The sequence below is a fragment of the Danio rerio genome, chromosome 7 (genome assembly GCF_049306965.1).
Source record: "Danio rerio strain Tuebingen ecotype United States chromosome 7, GRCz12tu, whole genome shotgun sequence".
Classification (NCBI taxonomy): Eukaryota; Metazoa; Chordata; class Actinopteri; order Cypriniformes; family Danionidae; genus Danio; species Danio rerio.
In genome coordinates this window covers 11,648,421-11,672,437 of record NC_133182.1, presented here as the reverse complement: position 1 = coordinate 11,672,437, position 24,017 = coordinate 11,648,421, and the positions used below count along the sequence as shown (strand labels likewise).

Genomic DNA, 24,017 nt, shown 5'->3' with positions numbered 1-24,017 from the left:
CTCAAAGCTAACTAACTACCAAAGTCAGAACAGCAGTTCTGTATCCAGCACGCATCAGTGGGTCTGCTTGCAGAGCATGCGAGTCTGTGGCAGTGTTATCCGTTACTCGCGAACACAAAACTGGACTGACCAGGTAAAGTCTGTGTGGGAAGCGCTGGCGTTAAATTGGGTTTCACACTAGATGTGCCACGATATGCCATCCATGGCCGAATTGTAGACGTTTTCTATGATGCTCACACAATGATCGACATGCCGCCATTCGGTGTCTTGCGTTGCTTAGTAACATATTCAAAACAATGTAAAGACCGCTTGACGTGAAGTAAATAAACCAGTAGAAATGTGCTGTTGTTGAGAACGTCCGCGTGTGAACAGTTTTCCGACATAATACACCATAAATTAGTGTGAAGAGCATGTTGTTTTACCATGGCCAAGTGAATAAAACCAGCAATCAAGCTTATAAAAAAAAAATAACAATCGTTCATGTGGGACTAAATAAATTTTCCAGTTTGCACACATCTATTTTTGGTCGCAAATGTGAGCAAATGGCAGCACTGTCAAGCCATGGTTTCCATTCACCTATTTTTTTTTTAAATGGTTGCGCATAACCGAGTAAGATAAACTTTTTATCCGATAAGAAAAGATGCACATAAACTAAGATAGAAACACTTTTACTAAACAAATTCCAGTATGTGCATTGAAAAGGTCCTGTGATTTTTTTTATAAGTAAGGCTGGGTATCATTCCAAAATTTTCGATACCGATACCCTGAATTCGAAACCGGTTCTGAACTATACATTTTGATACTTTTATTTTAAGAAATATATTTTAACAAGATTAAATAACTCATAATCTCTGAGAAACTTTGGTTTTATTTTTTCAGGATGGTTGGGACACTTTTCACAGCAGGTTTATCTCTAAGACCAATAAACAAAGAAACAAAAGCACAAAATGAACAAAGTGTAGTTAATGCAATATATTAGTGCAAACAGTTTTAATAGTTCAAGCAGTTTTAAGTCAATCAATTTTAAGTATTTGTGAGGCTTACTGCTGCTTGAAGGTTTAGTTCACCCAAAAAATTTTATTCTGTCACTAATTATCTTCAAATTAAGATATTTTGGATTTTATCCAAGAGCTTTCTGATGCTTCCATAGATAAATCAATAAATAAAGTAATTTTTTGTTTACTTTGCACACAGGAGTATTCTCGCAGCTTCATATAATTATGATTGAACCACTTATATCACATGGACTTATTTTGACTGTTTTTGGTTCCTAGGCATTGAAAAATGCATATCCAGTAAATCTAATCTTTCTCCACAGTAGAAAAAGGCAGCAAACCTTTAACAATAAAATTGCAAAGATCCTGTGGCATTCATCTTTCAGCAGGAGCAGAGACTATAACATTAATGTGAGGAAAACATGAAATCTAAACTGTTAATGCAGCCAAGGATAAGGACATTTAAATAAGATAAGGTTAACCTGATGTAAACTTCCTCATTTACTTTTAACCTTAAAGCATTTTAGTATCAACTTAGCTAGGTATTTAAAGCCATTGAAACAGTACATAACGGTACACAGCCTACGTTAGGTCCAAAAAAAGTATTAATAAATTTACACTGTCTGGTCTTGATGCCCAATTCTGATTTGTTTCCTATATTTTTTTTGCTTGTCCGTTTACACATTCATTTAGGTTGTACTCACACGATCAGTGTGCCAGAGCGTGGTTCACTTGGGCTTTGGTGCGGTACACTTGTGTGCAGGGCTTAAATGAACGTGTAAACAGACAAGCAAAAAAAATCAGATATAGGCAACAAATCGGAATTGTGAAAAACGCAGTTTTTAAACCCAACACAGTTTATGTAATGGTATGGCCCTGAATCCTGCGTGTGTGCGCACTGATGTTGGAGAGAATAAAGTTGCTCTTTGTAGCCCGCAGTGCGTGTATTATTAGCGACAAAAAGCAAAAGTTACAACACGAAGTTCGCCTAACTTTAAAATGATTTTGAGGCTGAGGAGGTGGAAAAGGGCCGTCAGCTTGCGCTTATGTCTGTTTACTTTTCGGAGCCCCAGCCATCGCGCTTTAATCCTCATCAGTCACGGTGGACGATGCTTGTGGTGGGCACGTTGTTATGATGACTGCGCCGGCGTGATCTTCTTGCAGTCAAACACTGCAAAAATGCTTTAAAGTGTAGTGTACGCAGTACAGCCACACATTTGACAAGCTCTGAGCGAGTGGGCGTACCCGCAGTAAACTATTGATTTTCAAGACAGCCTCGCTGCAGCCAATTACCAGCATTTGATCCGGGCACGTTGACAAGATTATACCCTTGGGTATCGAAATTTGGTACCGAACGAAAAATGTTTTTTTCGATACTTGATAGTATCGAGACTATTCGGGTGGTGCTTAAAAAGTATCGAACTCTATACCCAGCCCTAGTTATAAGAGATCAATGTGAAAATGTGTGTAAATAGATAAACCAGCGAGCTGAGCACACTGTAAAACATCTGAAATGTTGTTTTGGTCATCACCTTAACCGTTTCAGTATTAGTGTTATTATATTAATAATGACCTCCAGAATATGTGCTCTGTGTCTCACGGCTTCAAATGCCACCGGGCATTCACTGCGTGTCAGGATAGCCTTCTGAGGCACAAGTCATTTTTTAAATGAAGAAAAGATTGACGCAGCTTCTCCTACCGCAACAAATTACATTTTTACTGTTAATATTTGGCACTAGTTAGTGAGGAAGTGATGATTTTTGACTCATTGGACTCATTTGCCTTTTTGGCTGAAAACACAGCTAAAGAAAGGGTAGTCAGTTTGAACAATACACAAAGGTTTAAACAGCAAACATTTTAATTTGGCACCATCTACTTCCCTTGTAAGTGACATGCTGTAAACCCAGCATACCATATGTAACAGTACTGTATACTTTGCATGCAGAAGTTTAATAATTAGGTATTTTGAAATAGAAAATGGAAGCACAAAATAAATATGTGCATGATCGCAGACTATAATAAACATAATGAAGGTTGCATTAACAAACAATGTTTTGTTCAATATCTTTACTGTGCCCATCTACTGTTTTAGGTTGGGCAGTGCCAATGTGTTTTTCCAGTTTTATTGGGTTGACTACATAATTCCAGATTAGTGTGAAATCCCCTTACTTTTACTTACATTTGTAAAAGCATGCAAAATAGCCTTGGCAGGAAGGGAAATGAGACCAGCATTGAAGGCACAAGCGTTTCCCTTAGCAGAATTAAGAATCATACTGTAGGTGAGCGTCTGTAAGAAATTGATAAAATTCATTTTGTTGGTTAGGTGACCAATGCGATTAGTGCATGTAAACCAGTTATTTGTAGCTGTATCGGGGACCGCTGAAAAGAATGAACCTTCTGCTGATGTAGATATGGAAATGACTTTAGGCTTGTTAGGTTAACAAAGAGGGCTTGGGTTTCTCATAAACATAAAAATCGAGCTTTGATTGGAGTCGTGTGCTTTCACTATACCATCTTATGCTCTGACATTTAAAACAAAAATACATGCATATGCTTATATTTCGATTATGAGGATACAAACTTATCAAGAACAATGCAAGTGAAGGAATGTTTGCACATTTGATGCGAAATTTGATGAAATTTCTGACTCTTAAATTAACCTATTATATAGGTTTCCCTTTATTGTGTGGTCTAACACAGTGCTTCTCAAAATATGAACCTCTTAAATGTCTGTCACCCCCACTTTTTGAACATAGACATGTTTAACTGATATGATTGCCAGTCTTCAACGCAAAAAGATTTAATATTGGTTTCATTTTAAACGACAATTGTTAGATTAGAGCTTAAGTAAAAAGTAAATAAATCAATTAAAACAGTAAATATGTGCCTGTAAGTTAAAAAAAATATTTAAAAATAATAAAACAATAAATGTATATTTTATTACATAAACAAAAATCAGTATTCTACAAAATCTGTTTTACCCTAAAATTGACAATCAATTAAAGCTAAACATCTGAACAAAAGATTCATTTTAAGTTAATATTTCAAAAATTTTGCTTTTAGTAAGATTGTTTGTGCGCAGTACTAAACATGACTACCTGTTTCCCCTGCTGAACATATAAGGGCGTCCCCTATTTTTTGTGTTTGCTACAAGGAATAAGAACCATATTTTTTCATACTTTTGACAATATTTATAAAGGACATCAAATCCAAAAGTTGTATGAAAAGTTTGGTTGTATTTGATTCAATTTTTGCCTCTAAAAATATATGTTAATGTTAATATATGTATATGTTAATATATGTTTAACTATACATCAACTGTTTCAACAAATTTATGTTTTTGTTTTTTTTTTGACTGAACATCCTTGCTGCAAAACAATAAATAACAACTGCATACTGAAAACTATCAATAATCAGTCACTCTTTTTGAAAAGACCCACAGGCCCTTTTTGAGAATACCGGTAAATTCGCTCCGGCTATTTACCGGAAAGAGAAGTTGTAAGATTACCGGTAATTTGCCAGAATGCTGCCCTTAGTGAACGCAAAAGGAAGATTGCATTGAAAGAGCGCGTGCACGTCTAGAACGTGCTGACGTGAAACGTCTACTTTAGCCAATCAGAACAGTCAGACGCATTCATGTCCGCGCAGTTTATGAAAATAAAAGCCTTTAAATATTTTTCCAGAAACTATTAGCTGCTTGATGTTAGTCAGACAATGTTTATATGTTCCTTCTTAATGCCAAATCTGTAAATAATTATCGATGAAATGCTTATGATAGACCGCTGTTTGTTTGTTTACCTTCAAGCTCTGCTTTCTTCAGTTGCTTAACGCATCACGTGTGCCCGTGATGAAGCCGGTGAGCGCCAACACACACGCGTATATCATGTACATCTCGATAGTGTTTCTCTATATGTTTTTATTGAAGTTGCTTACAATACTTATCCAACTAGTTTGTAATGTAGTCAAATGTTTACAAATACAAGCGCAGCTGTTTAGAGGTCATTTCTGGTTATTGATGTCAGAACTTACCGGTATTTTGAAATGGATGTGTGAACGTTTTTTTTCTGGAAAAATTCCGTAACGTCCTCTCCTGTGTGAACAGCGTTATTTTTTTTATTTACCGGTAAAGTAGTTCCGGAAATTTTCTGGATATTTACCGGTATCACTGTGTGAAAGGGGCTTATATGTCTAGATATTGTAACTAGACATTTAAAGTTTGGCATGATTGCTTTATGTTTAGACTACAATAAAGTGGTTTAAATTTAAGTGCAAATGGTCCAGTAATAAGTGCAAAAAGGGTGACAGGAAGTGAACATACAAGAAGAAAAACACACAACAAGAAAACACCTTGAGCATTTTCTTCTTGTAGGTAGTCTGTTAGAAGTCACAGGAATCACGATCAGAGTAGCCTGAATCCTGACACAAACAGCTCTCATAATTATTTTGATGAATACTTTAATATCATTTACAGGCCCGATGGACAAAGTGTTTCAAATTGCTTCTGAATATACCACCAGAGGGCGCTGTACTACTGTTTAAAACCAACTAGCAAACTAAGCTGTTTTAGGCTGGCTCTAGAAATTTTACATCAAAGTTGTGCATTTTTTATGCGATATGCCATATACAGTCAAGTCTCACATGTACACTAACCTTAAAGAGAGGGAAAACAAATTGAATGTACTGAATCAGAATTCAAAATGATGAAAAGCATTTATAAATAATGTATACATTGTATAGATACTACAAGTACATTAAATAAACTGTATGTGATTTTAGTGAAAAGCAGATCTATGTAGAGGGTTTCTGAAGGTTTCAAAGTTAAATTAAAGACTTTAAGACATGTTGAGGACCATTATGACTGATACTTTTGACTTATACAGGGCTAAATGCAAAGGATTTTTTTTTTTTCAAATATGCCAGTTAGAAAAGATTTTCACCAGCCCAATCAAAAAAATTATTAAAATTTTATAAGTTTTGTTTTTCAATAATAATTTTTGAATATTTTTAAAATAATTGTCAATTATATAAATTCACAAACCCTATAACCCCTACCAAGAATAGAACAAAACATAGCTGACAATTACTTCAGATTACAAAACAATAAATAATAAAATTGAAAAAAAAAAAAACGTAAAAATAAATTTACCAGGAAAATTAAGACCCGTTAAAAAAAAAAGATTTAAGGCCTACAACACAACCTTTTAGTAGATTTAAGATATTTTAAGAACCCGTGGATGCCCTGATTTAGAAATATAAAACTATACTCTTGGTATCAATTTTCTAAATGTTTTTTTGTTTCTAAATCAAACCAAAATCTATTAAAATGCAGTATTGTATAATGTATAGCATGCAAAAAAGGCTAGCAAATGATTTCATATACAAGCATTTTCACTTTAATTGAATTTTTTTTTTGTTTTAAAAAGATTTCCCCTCTTTGAATAAAGAGCAGATTGAAGGACTTTTTAAAGCACCAGTCATTTCAAATCAAGCACTTTTGTAATTAAAAACACTTAGTTACCATAGCACCATAAAAGACCTTACACTTAATATTTACATTATAATGTCAGAGCAATCATGATTTGAACGTGTCATTTTCAGAAATGTTGACCGTTTTAAACAGTCTTGTTCTTTTTTTGTAAAATGTGCATTTTTTGTCGTACAAGATGAAAATTTTACATTTTAATTTATTTAACTTTTTTATCAATTGTTTTTTTTTTGTTCTTTTATTCACAGCAGCACAATACAATTGTTGAAATAATACCATAAACAAATTTCATTTTAAGTTAAATTGAAGCACTTTCAAGAACCTATGCTTTTTTTTTAAGTACTTCCTAGGCCTTAAATCCATATGTCTGAAATTAAAGTACTTTTAAATAATTTCATGGAGCTCAGGAAGCTCCTAAGGAAGCAGTTTTTTTTTTTTTTCTCCTGTTGTTTTATTTAATAAATGATTTAGCGCAGACCATCTTTGCTGGTTGACTTTACTTAAAGACCACTTATATCTTACTGTAGAAATACCTACAAACTCTTCATCTTTACATCTTTTTCTGTGCTTTTTAAAATTCTGAACTCTTCATGAAATATACCCTTGCTATTATCTTGATTGTTGTTCTTTTGCCAGTAAAGCTTGTTTGTGATAGTAATAGATGAGAATTTATGTTTATACTTTTTAATCTCAGCATGCTGTACTGACTCTTCATTGTAAGTGGGTGCCAGCCTCTTTGGTCCATCTTGAGATTATATTTCATTATAATCTCATTGAAATTTTGCTCCATATTGACATGATAGCATCACGCACTTGCTGCAGATTTGTCGGCTATGCATCCATGATGCGAATATCCGTTCCACCTCATCCCAAAGATCACTATTAGATTGGGATCTGGTGACTTTGAAGGCCATTTGAGTAGTAACTCATTATGTTCAAGAAACCAGTCTAGAATTCACTCTTTATTCACACACGTTATCCTGCCAGAAGTAGCCATCAGAAGATCGGTACACTGTGGTTAAGGAATGGACATGGTCAGCAACAATACTCAGGTAGGCTGTGGCGTTGACACAATGCTCAATTTTACTGGATAATGGGCTCAAAGTGAGCCAAAAAAAATATATCCTCCACACCAATACACCACCACCAGCAGCCTGAACCAGTAATACAAAGCGGGATGGATCTATGCTTTTAAGTTGTTGATGCCAAACTCTGACCCAACCATCTGAATGTCACAGCAGAAAACCATAAAAATATGGTCCAATTTTAATTTTGATGAGCCTGTATGTATTATAGCCTTGTTTCCTATTCTTAGCTGACAGGAGTGGGACCCGGTGTGGTCTTCTGCTGCTGTAGTCCATCTGCCTCAAGGTTGGACGTGTTGTGTGTTCAGAGATGGTCTTTTTCATACCTCGGTTGTTTCTATCAGCTGTTACCAGTCTGGCCATTCTCCTCTGCATCAACAAGGCATTTGCGCCCACAGAACTGCCAATCACTGTATGTTTTCTCTTTTTCGGACCATTCTATGTAAACCCTAGAGATGGTTGTGTGTGACAATCCCAGTATCAGCAGTTTCTGAAATACTCAGACAAGCCCCTCTGGCACCAACAACCATGCCACGTTTAAAGTCACTTAAATCACCTTTCTTCCCCATTCTGATGCTCAGTTTGAACTGCAGCAGATCGTCTTGACCATGTCTACATGCCAAAATGCATTGAGTTGCTGCCATGTGATTGGCTGATTAGAAGTTTGCATTAGCAAGCAGTTGAACAGGTGTACCTAAAAAGCTGGCTGGTGAGTGTATAGTACATAATACTAAACAGCACTGAAAAGGAATGCTAAAGCAATGGCATAATCACAATTTATACTTACAGTAATACTTAATTGTGCATTCAGAAATGTGCACATGTATAGTCATTTATCATGAACTGATTTTACAAACAAGGTCCTGTCAGACAATCTATTATCCTAAATAAATTAAAAATTACTCAATAAAAATGACTAATATAATAGTAACAAATTGTGCATTTTGTAAACCAACCCTCTCAATGCATTTTGTAAAACAAAACAGTGGGCTTATGCAAGTACATAGACTTAAAAGCGATACTCCACCTACCTAGCAAAACATAAATAAGAAATGCAAAAAGTAAAACTCGTCTTATAGCAGCAGTGATAGTTGTAGAGCTGCTCTCTCAGTTGGCTTCAGTTTACGCAAAAAAAGAGACAAGTTCACAGAAAGTTCACGTCTGCTTTCCTTTCATATGACAAGTCTTTCATGTCTGTCTCACAGACGCCTACAGCCTCGCAGCAGCAAAAGGGATCTAATCTGCACTTCATACTGAATGTGTACATCAAACCAGCTCAATATTTAATGCTGCTGTTTTTAGCCTTTATAGAATAATATATGTTCCTATTCTCTTTGAGTTATGCAGAGTTTCAGCTTGAAAATAAACTCATCTTCTTTGTACTGATTAGTCAAAATTTAAAAAGGCTACAGAAACAATATGATTATGAATGTATAATTAAGAGTTTTGGTATTTTTTTTTTTATTGCAAATAACTACATATCCTTATATGTTATTTTTTGCAGACATGCACAGAGATGGCAGGGGTTTATTTAATTGCTCTCAGAATGTCCTACTCTGGCTTAAATTACTTAATAACCTTTACGTTCTTTATCTTTGGCTTCACCACACAACCACATCACTGTTCACATAACACAAAATCACTGATGCATTCAATATCATCACATAAATCACATTAAAAACTCAAATAAAACCTTAGTCATACTTAAAAACCAGTATTTCAGTCAGCACTAGGGTTGTAACGGTATGAATTTTTTACGGTATGATAATCGTCTAAAACAATACCACGGTTTGACGGTTTCGCGGTATACGGTATGTTACAAAATAATAGAACAGTGAAGCAAATTTGACTTTTTCAAAATAATATATTTTCAGTTACTATAAACAACACCACTTACAATGAACAAATAAAAAATAAGAAAATAATAAATAATGTGTCAAAGTCCAAATAAAGTCCAAATAAACATGGTGCAAATCCTCAGTAAAAGAATAGATATAAATATTTACTATACTATAAATAGTTACATAACGAAACTAGATTTAATATGGAACATCCTTAGGTTTTATGTGCCAGCATGGATATGGTTGTCTGTGGATATGGATTTGGAACAGCCGCACCTTCATTTGCGTCTTTTGAAAACAGCAAGAGCAGCAGTTCGTCTTTGCTGTGTCACTGTTTTGTCATGTTTCTGTGCTGCTGTGCATGCAAAAGTACTTAGTATGAGAATTATTTCATGCAAAACTTTTTTTTGCGTTTTATTTAGCCGCGCATAAATGTATGCCTATCTCTCATTCCGTGTTGTTCAAAAAGCTCGTTGTTGGTTCACAAACAAAAGCGAAACCTATGCTATTGGTTGTGATATAGCGAGTTTGAACCAATCTGGGCATGGAGGAGGGACAATGCATCAATGTATCATGTCTGGTTTGTCCGGAGACACAGTGACGAGCGTTTCTTTGTCAAATCAGCGTTGTCAAATTTTGATGACGTAACCGCACTGATTCCGCTCTTCTTTATGCCAATCTTTGAATTGTATGAATCGGATCAGCGGATCAAAAGTTATTAAACATTTAAGAGCAATACTTATTTTTAGCCGCGGGCTGTCTCGGTCTTTAAGGGTTAAAACCGTTGATATGCAATTGTTCATGGTATGATAAACGTGCACGTTCAAATCGTGGTAAACCGTCATACCGGTATATTGTTACAACCCTAGTCAGCACTAAGGACATTTCCCAGCAGACACGTCATAAGATGTATAATTAGGTTACAGGGTTTCTGCAGGTTTTACCAAGTCAAATTTAAGACTTTTTAAAACATTTTAAGACCATTATGAATAAAATTTTAGACTTATACAGGGCTAAATGCTAAGAATTGTTTTTAATACACCAGTTAGAAAAGATTTTCACTTGCCCTATCAATAAATTATTTACATTTAATAGTACAATAATAATTAGTTTTCAAATATATCCATTAACAATAACCCTAGAATAGAACAAAACATAGCTGTCAATTACTTTAGACTACAATAATATAAAATAAAAAATTAGGTCAGGTCAGTGTCCCCAGCAGAATAAATAAAGAACGTTTAAGCAAATGTTATTGTAAGGAAAGTTTTTAGAAAAATTAAGACCTGTTAAAAATGATTTAAGACCTACAACACAATTTCAGTAGATTTAAGACCTTTTTAAGGCGTAAAATTTCTCTTTTGCGATTTTAAACATTTTAAGACACCGTGGAAACCCTGGGTTAGATTTTTGTTAATTTTGGGTTGTGTTGGAAATTGACCAAAATCCAAAATCATATTAACCAACGTCATATTGATGTCAAATACAGGCATTTATTTGTTAAGTATGGCAATTAAAATACATTTTAGTAACATCCACACAACGTCAAGCTGTAACATTAATGGACATGGATATTTTGTTGTTTTTAGGTTGTGTTGGAAAGCAACCAGAATGCATTGTCTGTCTGATGTTGGACATTGACGTTGGTTTGATGTTGGGTTCTGATGTAAACTCGACTTTCATTTCCAAACCAAATGCAACATCCCATGACATTAGTGTACAACTTCAATCTGACGTCATATTGCCATCCTGTGCCTGTTGGGTTGATAAACATTTTTCTTTACTTGAGGTTGCCTCAATGTCTTTTTGATGGCAAAAGCTGAAATGTTATATTTAAGGCAACAATCTTCTATAACATATTGCATTCTGTTTAATTCTCATTAAATACATTCCATAGTCTTTGTGGTTTACCTACAATTGCACAACAGTTTTAATACCTACAATAGTTTTTGCCTCTCTTTAATTGGCAACAGTCCATACCATGCAATCATGTTAAAACTCACTTTCAACCTTCAATTCTTGTATTCCATTTCCAGAATATCTTGACTCACATCAAGTTGTTGTAACCTCATAATATGATACGATCTCTGCATTGCTTTATTTAGAAATCCATTCTACATTTCCAGCCAATGTCAATTTACCATCAATAAAAGTTCCTAAATATTTAAAACATCCAACTGTCTTTATTTCATCTCCCTCAAGGACCACAGGTTCCAACCCCTGAGTAAGAACTAGTTTATTTCTGGCGATTCCCATCTCCTTGCTTTTATTAAGGTTAATCTCAAATGAACTCATTTTACACCAGTTTTGAAGCACATTTACATTACTATAATACAAGGTATCTCCCTTTATTATTGTTTTACCCTCAGTAATTAAATGCATGCCTTTTTTAATGCAGCAGCTATGGCTTATCGTACAATTTTTCGAATATATCTATGATGCATATGCACATTATTTAACAAATATTTTATGTGAAATTAAGCATCTTTGACTTATCAACAAAACGCAATCATTACTTATGAACACTAGGTGTCATGAGTGCTCTATGCTAGTGCTAAAATTTTGCGTTGATTTGTGTGTGTGTGTGTGTGTGTGTGTGTGTGTGTGTGTGTGTGTGTGTGTGTGTGTGTGTGTGTGTGTGTGTGTGTGTGTGTGTGTGTACCAATACTGATGACAAAAACTTGTAAATTGCAAAAGTTGAAAATGGTAACTGAGCACATGTCAGCTTTACCAGCATCATGGGGTAAAAAAAAATTCAGGCAAAAAACTGGATGTCACTATCAACGACATAAGAAAAAGCAAAAGGAAAGTGTATGTCAAAGCAGATGTCAAAGGCATTGAGAGATGCCAACCTGTCAATCTGTGATGCTGTGGTTATTGGCAGATACACTACTGCTTGATATTTCAGAGGTGTAAACACATGCTGATATAGCACCAACAAGACTCTTCAATCGATTACACAGCAGATTTTGGCATCCTGAACTCACTGCTACACAGCAGAAATGAAACAAAGTTTTGTTTTCAGTCTTGCACTATTTTCTGTGAAATGAACCATCTTGAAACTATCAACAAACAAAAACACTAGGTGTCATGAGTGCTCTATGGTATTTTATATTGACCTTATTTTATATTGCCCCATGTGTTTGTGTGTTGTAGATATGGGTAAAATAAAGAAAATGACTTGAATATTCTGTTTGTCCCAATTTACTATTATATGAGTAATTCGTTTCATTAAAAAAATTAAAAAATTCATTAAAATTATGTACAATAGTTCATTTCCTCCAAACAAAAACCAAATGTATTCCTCTAATTTTCTCAAATTAACAATATGTCATTAAGTTAATTTCTCTATCAAAATTGCTCAAAACAAAAACTGATTTATTTGTTGCGATCGAAAAAGCAGGGAAATTCCACTAAATTCTTATTTTTTAACTCTTCTGACATTCAAACATTTGTTTTGTATAAATATGATTTAAATATAAAAGTTTTGTAATTATATGGCAAAAATGCTCTAAATTACTATTTTTATTTTAAATTTGGACGAAATTTTGCGAGTATTTTACAGAATAAAATTTAAATTACATTTTACTAATACAAATTTAAACGCATACAAACTACAAAGAGAAAGATTTTTACTTGGTCTCCTACTGGTATTTTTTCTTAATTTGCAATGAGAGTTCATGAAATGAGTAAATGGGGTAAAAACAATCTAAAACCAAAAACTTAACCTAAAATGGTTCACAATACTGAAGACAAAAACATGTAATTTGCAAAAGCTGCAAATGGTAACAGAGTGAATGTCAACTTTAACATCATCATGGTGGAAAAAAATTAAAATAAAATCAGGATAACCGCATGTCACTATCAACGACATAAGAAAACCAAAAGAAACGTGTATGTCATACTATTTGATAATACAAAGCAAATGTCAAAGTCATTGAGAGATGCCAACCTGTCACATCTGTGATGCTGTGGTTATTGGCAAATACTGTACTTGGCATTTCAAAGGTGTAAACACATGCTGAAATAGCATCAACAAGACTCTTCCATCAATCACGGCAAACTATGGCATCCCAAAAGTCACTGCTACATTGTAGAGTAAAAGTGAAAATATTGTTTTCAATCTTGCACAATTTGAAGATATATCCAAGCATCTAAACCCCTGGTTCTCACATGTCTCCTTGAAAGAAATGCCAACTCTGAGTGTAAAATATAAATAAAATAAAAAAGACCTCTCAAAGTCATTAAAAGCAGCTTGACTAACAATAATAAATGTGCCAATAGAATGTATATAGTAGTTCAAAAGGTTTTGCTATAAAGTAGCAATTAAAAAAAAAGTTTTAAGTGCAAAAATGGATATTGATGCAATGGGACTGTAATTCCAAACCAAAACTTTTTAGGAGATGAATTCTGAGGCAGAATGGGTTTACTAATAAAGAAAATTGTACCATTCATTTCAAAAGATTAAATATATAATAACAAATAAGACAATTTGTATAGTAACAAAAAAATTGCTAACCCTTTTTTTACATTCATTTTCAAATGAAATAGTCATAGTAAACAGCTTGCCTGTTAAATTGAAATCATTAAAAGTAAAAAGTTCTTACTTAATATTTCATAACGTGTGTAGTTAACATTTTCTGGTAATCATAAAGGCATAAACGTTTTATTTAGTTTATCCTATCAATTAATGAAAATGAAACAAATCCATCCCTTTGTTTAATGTCAAATAAAAGAACTGCACGACAGAAGAAAATTAATTCATCTGCTCTACCTAAACATGAATGTTTGTTGTGCTGATACTGTACAAATTGAATTTTACAATATATTTAAGGTAAACCCATTTTTTTCATTAAGTTTCTTCTGCTGGAATTGATTTAAATTATTTATTATATAAATATAACATATATTATTATTTTAGTTAAATAATAATATAATAAATAATAATATAATAATAAAATAGTTTAATGAATATGTTTTTTTTAAAACCGGTGTTCTTGTGTTTGACCATCAAAAATAACTCAAAACTTCGCAGTAAACCTGCACAAAAAAAATTAAGTCAATTGGATGATAAAGGGAATTTAATAAAATTCTGCCATGTTTCCCAAGTGATTGAGGGCCGATTCAATTCCAAGACTTTGCAGCAAACGTCTATAATTTATCCTACATATCCCGATTCCACTTGACTTGGCTTATTTCCTAGTTCAGCAGCTATTTAAATCAAGAAAGGAGCATACAAAGAAAATGCTTCTACTAACCAGATGTAACGCCGTTCTGATGAGAATCCTGTAGTAATCCGTTCCAGTGTTTCGTCTGTCCTCGTGAAAACCTCGCCGCCATCTTGAACGCGTTCGTTGGTCGTCAGCTGAGAATCCAGGCAAGTTAACGATAAAGTTTTCTGTAACGATGCTAGAGAAATATGCATGATAGTCGTACACTGAGTTTGAGAAAATTGTCTTGAGTATATTCACGAAGTTGATCAACTACTTAAATAAGTAATACCCTAGACCTGTAACAAAAAGGCACCTGCTAACTAAGTTTAAAATAACATTAGCATATTCTCACATATTACATGAAAAAGAATCATTTGAAAGCTAACAATACTAGAATAAAATTTACCAAAAGCCTTTAGATACGCCAACAGGGTGTTTGTGTAAAATAGACTCTTCAACCTGCTGTTTCCATAAATAACGTTAACTGCATATAAACATCAGAGCGTTCTTTCAGATTGTTTGTCCTATGTTTTACTCCAAATAACCATTCAAAATATTGGTAGCGTAGCGTGAACGTTTTTCTTTCTCTCCTTTGATTGGTCGCTTGGCATCTGTGGTAACTCTTGTTTTGTGATTGGCTGTTGTGGTACTGCATTGTTTGAGGGGCTTTTCGGTTTAAAATATTTTATTCTGTTTTATTGAGATTATTTAGCATACGTTTAAAAATAAATAATAAATAAACAAATATATTAATTTATTTTGGATGATTAAATTTCTCCGGACTTTTGAAGAGAATGAGTAAAATATTTGTAATGTTAGTAGTTTTTTTCTCTCGTTTTGATTGGTCGCTTGGCATCTACAGTCATTCTTGTTCTGGGATTGGCTGTTGTGGTACTGCATTGTTTTGAGGATTTTCGGTTTAAAAAATTTGATTCAGTTAGGGATGGGCGATACTTAACACAATTTTTTAATACGATAGCGATACTTGTTAATTTTTACGATACAGATATTGGTACTACTTATTATTTAAAATATTAATGTAATTTTTCAAAATAATGTAAAAAAAAATCATTACACACACACACACACACACACACACACACACATAAACTAAAGTGAACCTAACAACAATGTCACATTGCTCAGTTTAGTATCATACAACAACCTCAACAAGTAAACTCAAATTAAATCAGAAAATCTGAATTAATAAATCAAGTATTACAATACAAATACAGATTCGGGGAGCAAAAGTGTACGCCCAGGCAGAGTGCACACTACACGTTGATTTGGCAGACCTTTTAATCCTTGCGGCTCATCCGGGGAATGGTTTAATTGGCACCGTCATAATGATGGAAATTTAGCTGAACCAAGAAACAAAAAATGGAGTAAGAATGGAGAGAGGAAGGTGAGAAAAATAAATACACAAAACTACCGTGGACTAACAGAGATATGCAAAATAATCTTATTTCAAAGCGAAAACATTATTGTGTCATTACATTCTTATCAATACATTACTTCCCTAATAATCTCTTTTTACCAGCTTTTCTCATTATCCTCTACCTAACCGATCTCAGTGTTCTTCTCTTAACACAGCAAGGTCTTTGCCCGTGTGTGAACTGCATTACAGCAAACCAGATAAAAGCCTTATAGGATTTACAAAGGGGCATCCAATTACTTTTAGAAGTGACATTGGTTATATCGCAACCCAAACGATTCACTTTGGCCTGGCTTGATTGCCTTTCAGAGTTATAGCAATGGCCAAACTACCCACTCTGCCTGCAATCCAAATTTTCTCTATGGGACAATAAATTCGACCAGACTTAACTCTATTCTTTTTTTAGGATCGTCCTCCCATAAAAACTCAGAAGTCAAATGTAGTGTGATTGTACAGTGAATGACCTTGATCTTGATCTGTTTGGTCCTTTCCAACTTTTAATTCTTACTTTCATTTTGGCTGAAGCATGAATGTTTTATTTAATAGTTAGCAAGAACAACTAATAAAAAATATAAATATAATCATCATCTCCTAAGTGAATTTACCGGTTGTAAATATGTTTGTCATCCAGGTCAATTTAGAGTAGATTTTACTCGTCTTGCCATGATAATCAATATCATAATGAGATTGGAATGATGACTGATGCTATGTTTGGGAAGGGATCATTTTACGCTTCTGTTTCAGCACATCAATAGGCATCATTGATTTGTTTTATTGGGTTAACTGTTGAATTCAATCCTGACCTCTGGGACTGTCATTTGTTTCAGGGCTCAGGATAGACAATTGATGGTGGACAAAAAAACAGAATGGCTCTTTGATTCTGATAAAGGAGGACATCGATGCTTTTAAAGGTATTTTTGTATTTTGCACTGTCTGTAACTTTCTCAATTTTGTGCATAATTCTCTATACTGTAGGGTGGCACGGTGGCTCAGTGGTTAGCACTGTCACTTCACAGAAAAAAACAATGCTGGTTTGAGTCCCAGCTACGCCAGTTGGCATTTCTGTGTGGAGTTTGCATGTTCTCCCCGTGTTGGCGTGTTTTTTTTTCCGGGTGCTCCGAATTCCCCCACAGTCCAAAGACATGCGCTAAAGGTGAATTGAATAAACTAAATTGACCTTAGGGCGAAGCAGTGGCACAGTAGGTAGTGCTGTCGCCTCACAGTAAGAAGGTCGCTGGTTCGAGCCTCGGCTCAGTTGGCGCTTCTGTGTGGAGTTGGCATGTTCTCCCTGCCTTTGCGTGGGTTGTCTGTACTGTATGAGTGTGTGTGTGAATGAGTGTGTGGATGTTTCCCAGAGATGGGTTGCGGCTGGAAGGGCATCCGCTGCGTAAAAACTTGCTGGATAAGTTGGCGGTTCATTCCGCTGTGGCGACCCCGGATTAATAAAGGGACTAAGCCGACAAGAAAATGAAAAAAATAAATGAAATTGGCCTTAGTGTTTGAGTGTGTGTGAATGTGAGAGTGTATGGGTGTTTTTCAGTACTGAGTTGCGGCTGGAAGGGCATCCGATGAGTAAAACATGTGCCATTTTTTTGGAAGGAACGGCCTTGCCAACGAGACCGTTCCTTCCACTGGGGCAACTTCTGAAATAGAGACCATAGTAAATAGAAGCGGCAGGAAAATGAATGAATGAATGAACGGTAGGGCTGTAAAAATTAATATTGCGATATTTTCCTTTCTGCAATAATTTTTTGCAGTAATTGCAATAATTTTGTGATATATACAATTTTACAATATGACTTGAATTGTTTTTATTTATTTTTGTTTTGGAAATAATTTTAAGGCTATCATTAATAATTTAAATAAAATAAATAATAATAAAATAATTTTAGGCCTATTAGTGTTATTTTTCATACACTGTAAAAATGCTTGACATTGGACAACTTGAGGAATTAGGTTAACTTTTACAAATTTAAGTGGATTAAACATAAAACAGTAAAGTTGTCCCCAAAAAAACTCATGAATAGTGTTGTTTCAACTCTTTATAAATAAGTGGTTTGAGCAAATAGCAAATGTTATTTTTTTTGAGTGTTGAAGTTGTTGCTCACTGAATCCGAAATCTTTGTCCGTAAGTTTCACACGTTGAAAAATAAATTTAACGTCGTTTATAGTCGTTATATTATCAAACTGCCTCCGAAACTTTCATCTGTCATAAAAAAATCAAACCAGATTGGATCTTTTTCCGCTGTTCTCATCTGCAAAAGTGTTTTGAGAGGTGTTTTGACAGTTTAGCGAAAAGCTAAATACAGAAAGCCATCATTTGAGCCACAGATAACTTTATCACAAACACAGTGCATTAAAAAAAGAATCTGGTAGACAGTTCAGAACCCCTATGCTAGATTCTGAGACTGGCGCACCTCCCTCTGCTGCTGTTTGGGTATGTGTGAGTTGTCCATACATTTGTCGTACTGCCCATAGACACTATAAAAGAAAGCATGGTCCGTTTTCTGTCCGTTGCTCTGATACGTTAATGTGGCCGCCATATATCATAATGTCTACTGCCATTCTCTGTTCGGGATTTGTTTACGTATGTAAATGTGTGAAAGTATCACAAGCAATGTATCAAAGGTCCACTGATATCCAGAAATAGACTTTGCATTTTGAGAAAATTATAGGGCAGATCTTTGATCTGACCTTGTATCAGATGTATCTTCCTTGTATCTCCTCTTTACTGGATGAACTTAGTATGTGTATCCCCTTTTTTTCTTTTTCTACTTTGGAGAAGAGAGAGGAGAACAAAGCAACACTGTTTGAATTGACTCTGAAATGTTTTGCATTTTCTTCGGAATGGATTCATTAATACGCATCAAACTCATTGCACTAGGTTTGTCTACCTGACCAATTCTTCGGATATGAATACAAAAAAAGCGAACGAAAATTTTGGACTTTGGATTTTTGGACACAAAAATCAAATTACAGTACAAGCATTGATAAACACAAAAGAGCAAAGATGCAAATAAAATAAACTGTGATTTTATGATCACAATGACTTTGTTTTTTATGATCACACACAATTTGAATAATTAGATATCACTGAATGAAAAATATCAATAATCATTGTAATCTAAAGCTACAAACGATTTCATTTTCTTGTGTGTTTTAGCTCTTCTGAAATGCTTAAAGGTCCCGTGAAGTGCTTTGAAATGTGCATTTTTATTTGATGTTTGATATAATCTCAACCGAAATGCAAAGAGAGGGCGGGACAGCGAGACAACGCGAGATAACGCGCACATGACAGTTGGAAGTACACATGGTGCGGCAGAAATATGAAACATGTCCTAAGTCATAGCTAGGCACCAGTGTGCGTATCCTGATAGAAATCTATGTTTAGATTTCTGCGTGTCGCCAAGTGGCACATCCGGTGTGCAACCCCCTTTTCACTACATTATGGACACACATTGCAATGACAAACTATTGTGCCTGATCATCTATACCAGGGGTCGCCAATCTCGCTCCTGAAGGGCCAGTGTCCCTGCAGGGTTTAGCTCCAACCTCGTCAACACACCTGCCTGGATGTTTCAAGTATACCTAGTAAGACCTTGATTAGCTTGTTCAGGTTTGTTTGATTAGGGTTGGAGCTAAAATCTGCACTACACCGGCCCTCCAGGAACAAGTTTGGTGACCACTGATCTATACTCACCACAGGACATTGGACATGCTACAACGTAACTATTTTGGATACATTGGGCTATTGATGCTGAAACAATACACTGTGACACCCTATAGTATACAGTAAATGTGTATTTAAACTTGATAATAACTGATGTAAATGTCCACAGCATTTGGGAGAATAGAGACTGTTAACAAAGGCCTATTAACTGCACTCTGTGGAGTAGGCTGTTAGATTTTATTTCATAAATTTCTGCTTGAGCATAAGGTCTGCACGGTGCTCATCCACATAAATGGTTTTATCACAACGATGATCAGACTTGGGTGTCTGTGTGTGCACAGTGAGACCAAAGTATGCTGTGGCTAATAAAATTAGCTTCCTAAAGGAGTGCAGTGCTGCAAAATTCTTTTCTTTAAGTGACTTAACAAAATTATCAGCGGCCGGATGCACCTGCAGTGTGTAAATTAAAACTGGACCAGTTGTGAGGCAAAGGGACACTTTTACTTTATTAATTCAATCATTTTCTGTCTCTTTATTTATCTGGGGTCGCCACAGCAGAATGAACCACCAACATCCAGCATATGTTTTACACAACGGATGCCTTTCCAGCTACAACCCATCACTGGGAGACATCCATACCCACTCATTCAGTCACAGACACTACGGCCAGTTTATTTTAATTTAGTTTATTCAATTCACCTGCACTGCATGTCTTTGGACTTGTGGGGGAAACCGAGCACTCGGAGGAAACATGCGTAAACGTGAAGAGAACATGCAAACTCCACACAGAAATGCCAATTGACCCAGCCGAGGCTCGAATCAGCGACCTTCTTGCTGTAAGGCGACAATGCTAACCACTAAGCCACTATTTTTTTTGTGTTGCACCACTGAACTCAGTTTAAACTTAATGCAACGTTCTTAGTAAATATTTACAGTTAGACCTGTCACAATAATCAATTTATCGACTTATCCCACAACACACGGGCATGACCTCAATCATTTTTAATGATGCAATAAATATCATCCATACATTCATTCATTTTCTTGTTGGCTTAGTCCTTTTATTAATCTGGGGTCACCACAGCGGAATGAACCGCCAACTTATCCAACAAATGTTTTCTGGAAGGATGCCCTTCCAGCTGCAACCCATCTCTGGGAAATATCCATGCACACTCATTCACACACATAAACTATGGACAATTTAACCTACCCAATTCACCTGTACCGTATGTTTTTGGACTGTGGGGGGAAACCGGAGCACCTGGAGGAAACCCATGCGAACGCAGGGAGAAACATGCAAATTCCACACGGAAATGCTAACTGACCCAGCCGAGACTCGAACCAGCGTCCTTCTTGCTGTGAGGCGACAGCACTACCTACTGCGCCACTGCGTCGCCTATCGCCCATACATAAAAACAAATTCTAGCAGCATTTTAGCTCTCTATCTCTATTGAATGTGTCAGTATGGTTAAAAACACTATAGCATTTACTGTAAATTACTGTAGTATACTTTGATGTGGGTGCCTGACGACTGAAAATATATCTGGTAGCAGATATCGCAACCTCTACTTTTGCCCCTTTTTTGTTAACATTTTTTTGTTTATGATACGGCTACGCAGTGGCGCAGTTGGTAGTGCTGTCGCCTCACAGCAAGAAGGTCGCTGGTTCGAGCCTCGGCTGGGTCAGTTGGCGTTTTTGTGAGAAGTTTGCATGTTCTCCCCGCGTTCGCGTGGGTTTCCTCCGGGTGTTCCCTTTTCCCCCACAGTCCAAAGACATGCAGTGCAGGTGAATTGGGCAGGCTAAATTGTCTGTAGTGAATAAGTGTGTATGGAGGTTTTCCAGAGATGGGTTTCAGCTGGAAGGGCATCCGCTGCGTAAAACATGTGCTGGATAAGTTGGCTGTTAATTCCGCTGTGACGACCCCGGATTAATAAAGGGACTGAGCCAAAAAAAAATGAATGAATGAATGCATGTTTATAATAGGATTTTCACATTCTGATTCCAGTGCCTAATTATTAAAATGTTAATATTACTATAATCCAATTAAATATTCATTTATTCGTTTTCATGCGTTTTTCAGCAGAGTGCATGAATTTTAAGTTTTGGCATAGAATCTTGGTCCCTTCCTACTCTAAAATCTCTATAGAATTTTCAAACTGTCCATGTTAAAAAAGAGGGGTCACAAAGTTTTGTTTTTCTGTTGATTTATACTACTGTTGTGTATTAAGTGAATGACTACATTTTAGGGATGCACCGAAATGAAAATCTTGGCCGAAGCCGAATAATAATGAATTGCTTGGCCGAATACCGAACGCGGTGTTTTGCATTTTTTTTCCTTTTAGTTTGCCAATTTTTTCACCATTACAATAATTGAATAGTAAAAATTAGCTTTTTACTATTTTGTGTTGCTTTTCAGAGAAATAAATCAAATAACAAAAATACAATTTCAAAAATATATATTTTTAACACTGAACATTTTTTAACATTCCAGCAGATAATATACAAACAAAGCACAATATAACTTAAAATAAATAAATTAGTAAAATAAAAAAATATTTTTATTTGGCCATCTTTGAAGCCCCCCTTCTTGAATAGCTGCTGAAAGAATGTAACTGTATGTCTACAACAACAAACGTGCATTAAATAGTGCAAAAAATGTGGATGACAACAAATGAATAACTGTCCTAGACATACAGTAAGCCTACTTAGCCTACTTCTTCAGAAAAAGTGGCAGGTTCTTCTTTATGAAAAGTAGTTTCTCTGCTGTCTCACATGAAAGTCGGTTCCTCTTCTCATCGATGACATGAGATGCAGCACTAAACAGTCTCTCGCTGTCGATGCGCGGCTCATCTGTAGTATGAGCCCGTTTACTCTCGGCGCTGTTTTCATCTCCTGCGCTGTGCATCACCTGACCGTCTCCAACACTTATCGGCTTTCCCAAGTCCAACTCGGCCTGGATCCTTTCTCGTGTGCGCAGCTTTTTCACCATATCCAAGTAATGATCTTTATATCGTGGATCAAGCTCAGTCGCGATGCAGTACAGGGGTTCTGAGTCCGCCTGACTAAATCGTGCGCTGACAGCTTCTAAGAGCGCACTTTTAGCTGTTTTCACTCCTTGGTCTGTTACAGCGTCTTTGTTTAAAAGACGCTTTAGTGCTGCATAAAGCGCGCGCCTCTCACTCTACGCGGGTTACTAGGCTATTTGATCGCGTCATTAAAAACGTCATTGTTCGGCAAAATTTATTCGGCCTTTTTACTTATTCTTTTTACTAATTTTGGTTGCCGAATATTCGGTGCATCCCTACTACATTTTATAAGAAATATTGTTTAATTCACTTATGGCAAGTTCAGACTGCGTGATTTTAGCCCCGATTTTGACTCGCCCACAGGTTTCGAGAATTCGCCAACAAATGTCTGAAATCACAGGCAAATCGGCACTCGTGCACATGAGTGACAATCACACAGTGTGAACTATCAAAGATGCGATCTGAGAGAATCGGCGATAAGTCGCTAATGCCTGTGAGATATTTGACATGCTAAATATCTAGAGCTAGACTAGTGTGTGTGTGTGTACCTGCAGGCCAACGGGAGGTAGGGGGAGAAGTTAAAAGCGCTCATTTTCGATTTATTTAGACCCAGGAAATGGGGGAAAAACTAGTGTAAATTTGGCAGGAGCACTCATAGTTGTTTGACAAAAAGTTGAGGAGAGATTGCTAATTCCTTTCAAACCCAGGTGAGCAAATATGTAAGTTTTCTACCCCATTAAAGGCTTCTTTCTCGTTGTGAAGTTTATTTATAAACAAATTTCGAGGGGATCATGTGCTTATGATTGTTCACAGCTGTTCCGACTTTAGCTAATAACTGATTATTCTATTAGACGATCCCTAACTCACTATAAATAACCAGACTTTTCTCATCTCAATATCTTTATCTCGAAGAACCCCCCCCCACCCCACCCAACCCAACTTTCCCTCCTTTCTAACGGGCGTCACGGTGGCCAGCGATTACCGCTGTTGCCTCACAGCAAGAATGCCCCTGGTTTATTTCCTTTACAAACCAGATGGCATTTCTGTGCGGAGTTTGCTCGTTCTCCCCGTGGTCGCGTGGGATATCCCCGGGTCCTCCGGTTTCCTCCCACAGTTCAAAAACAAGCACTCTAACAATTAATCCAAAAAATTTTAGCTAAACTCTGAGTACACCTTCAGCATCCATATTTGACACTTAGCTACAATAAGCAAGAGGGGGAGTCATCGAGATCTACCTGAGCTCAAACTCCCCTCTCGCCTTGCAACG

At 35.8% G+C, this 24,017-nt stretch overlaps 2 protein-coding genes across 13 annotated transcripts in view; one reads left to right on the top strand and one right to left on the bottom strand.

The window, feature by feature from the left end:
* Positions 1-24,017, bottom strand: part of cemip (cell migration inducing hyaluronidase 1) — a 1,140,081-nt gene that overhangs the window by 429,961 nt on the left and 686,103 nt on the right. The gene's annotated exons all lie outside the window — the stretch shown is intronic.
* Positions 14,675-24,017, top strand: part of tmc3 (transmembrane channel like 3) — an 86,049-nt gene continuing 76,706 nt past the window's right edge. For 8 of the 12 annotated variants that reach the window (XM_073908090.1, XM_073908083.1, XM_073908085.1 and 5 more), the window contains exons 1-2: positions 14,675-14,783; positions 16,882-16,965. The gene's annotated coding sequence lies outside the window, so the exon portion shown is untranslated. Of the gene's footprint in view, positions 16,025-16,881; positions 16,966-24,017 lie in introns of all 12 variants that reach the window. The other 4 variants (XM_073908087.1, XM_073908082.1, XM_073908089.1 and 1 more) reach the window with 3 other exon arrangements.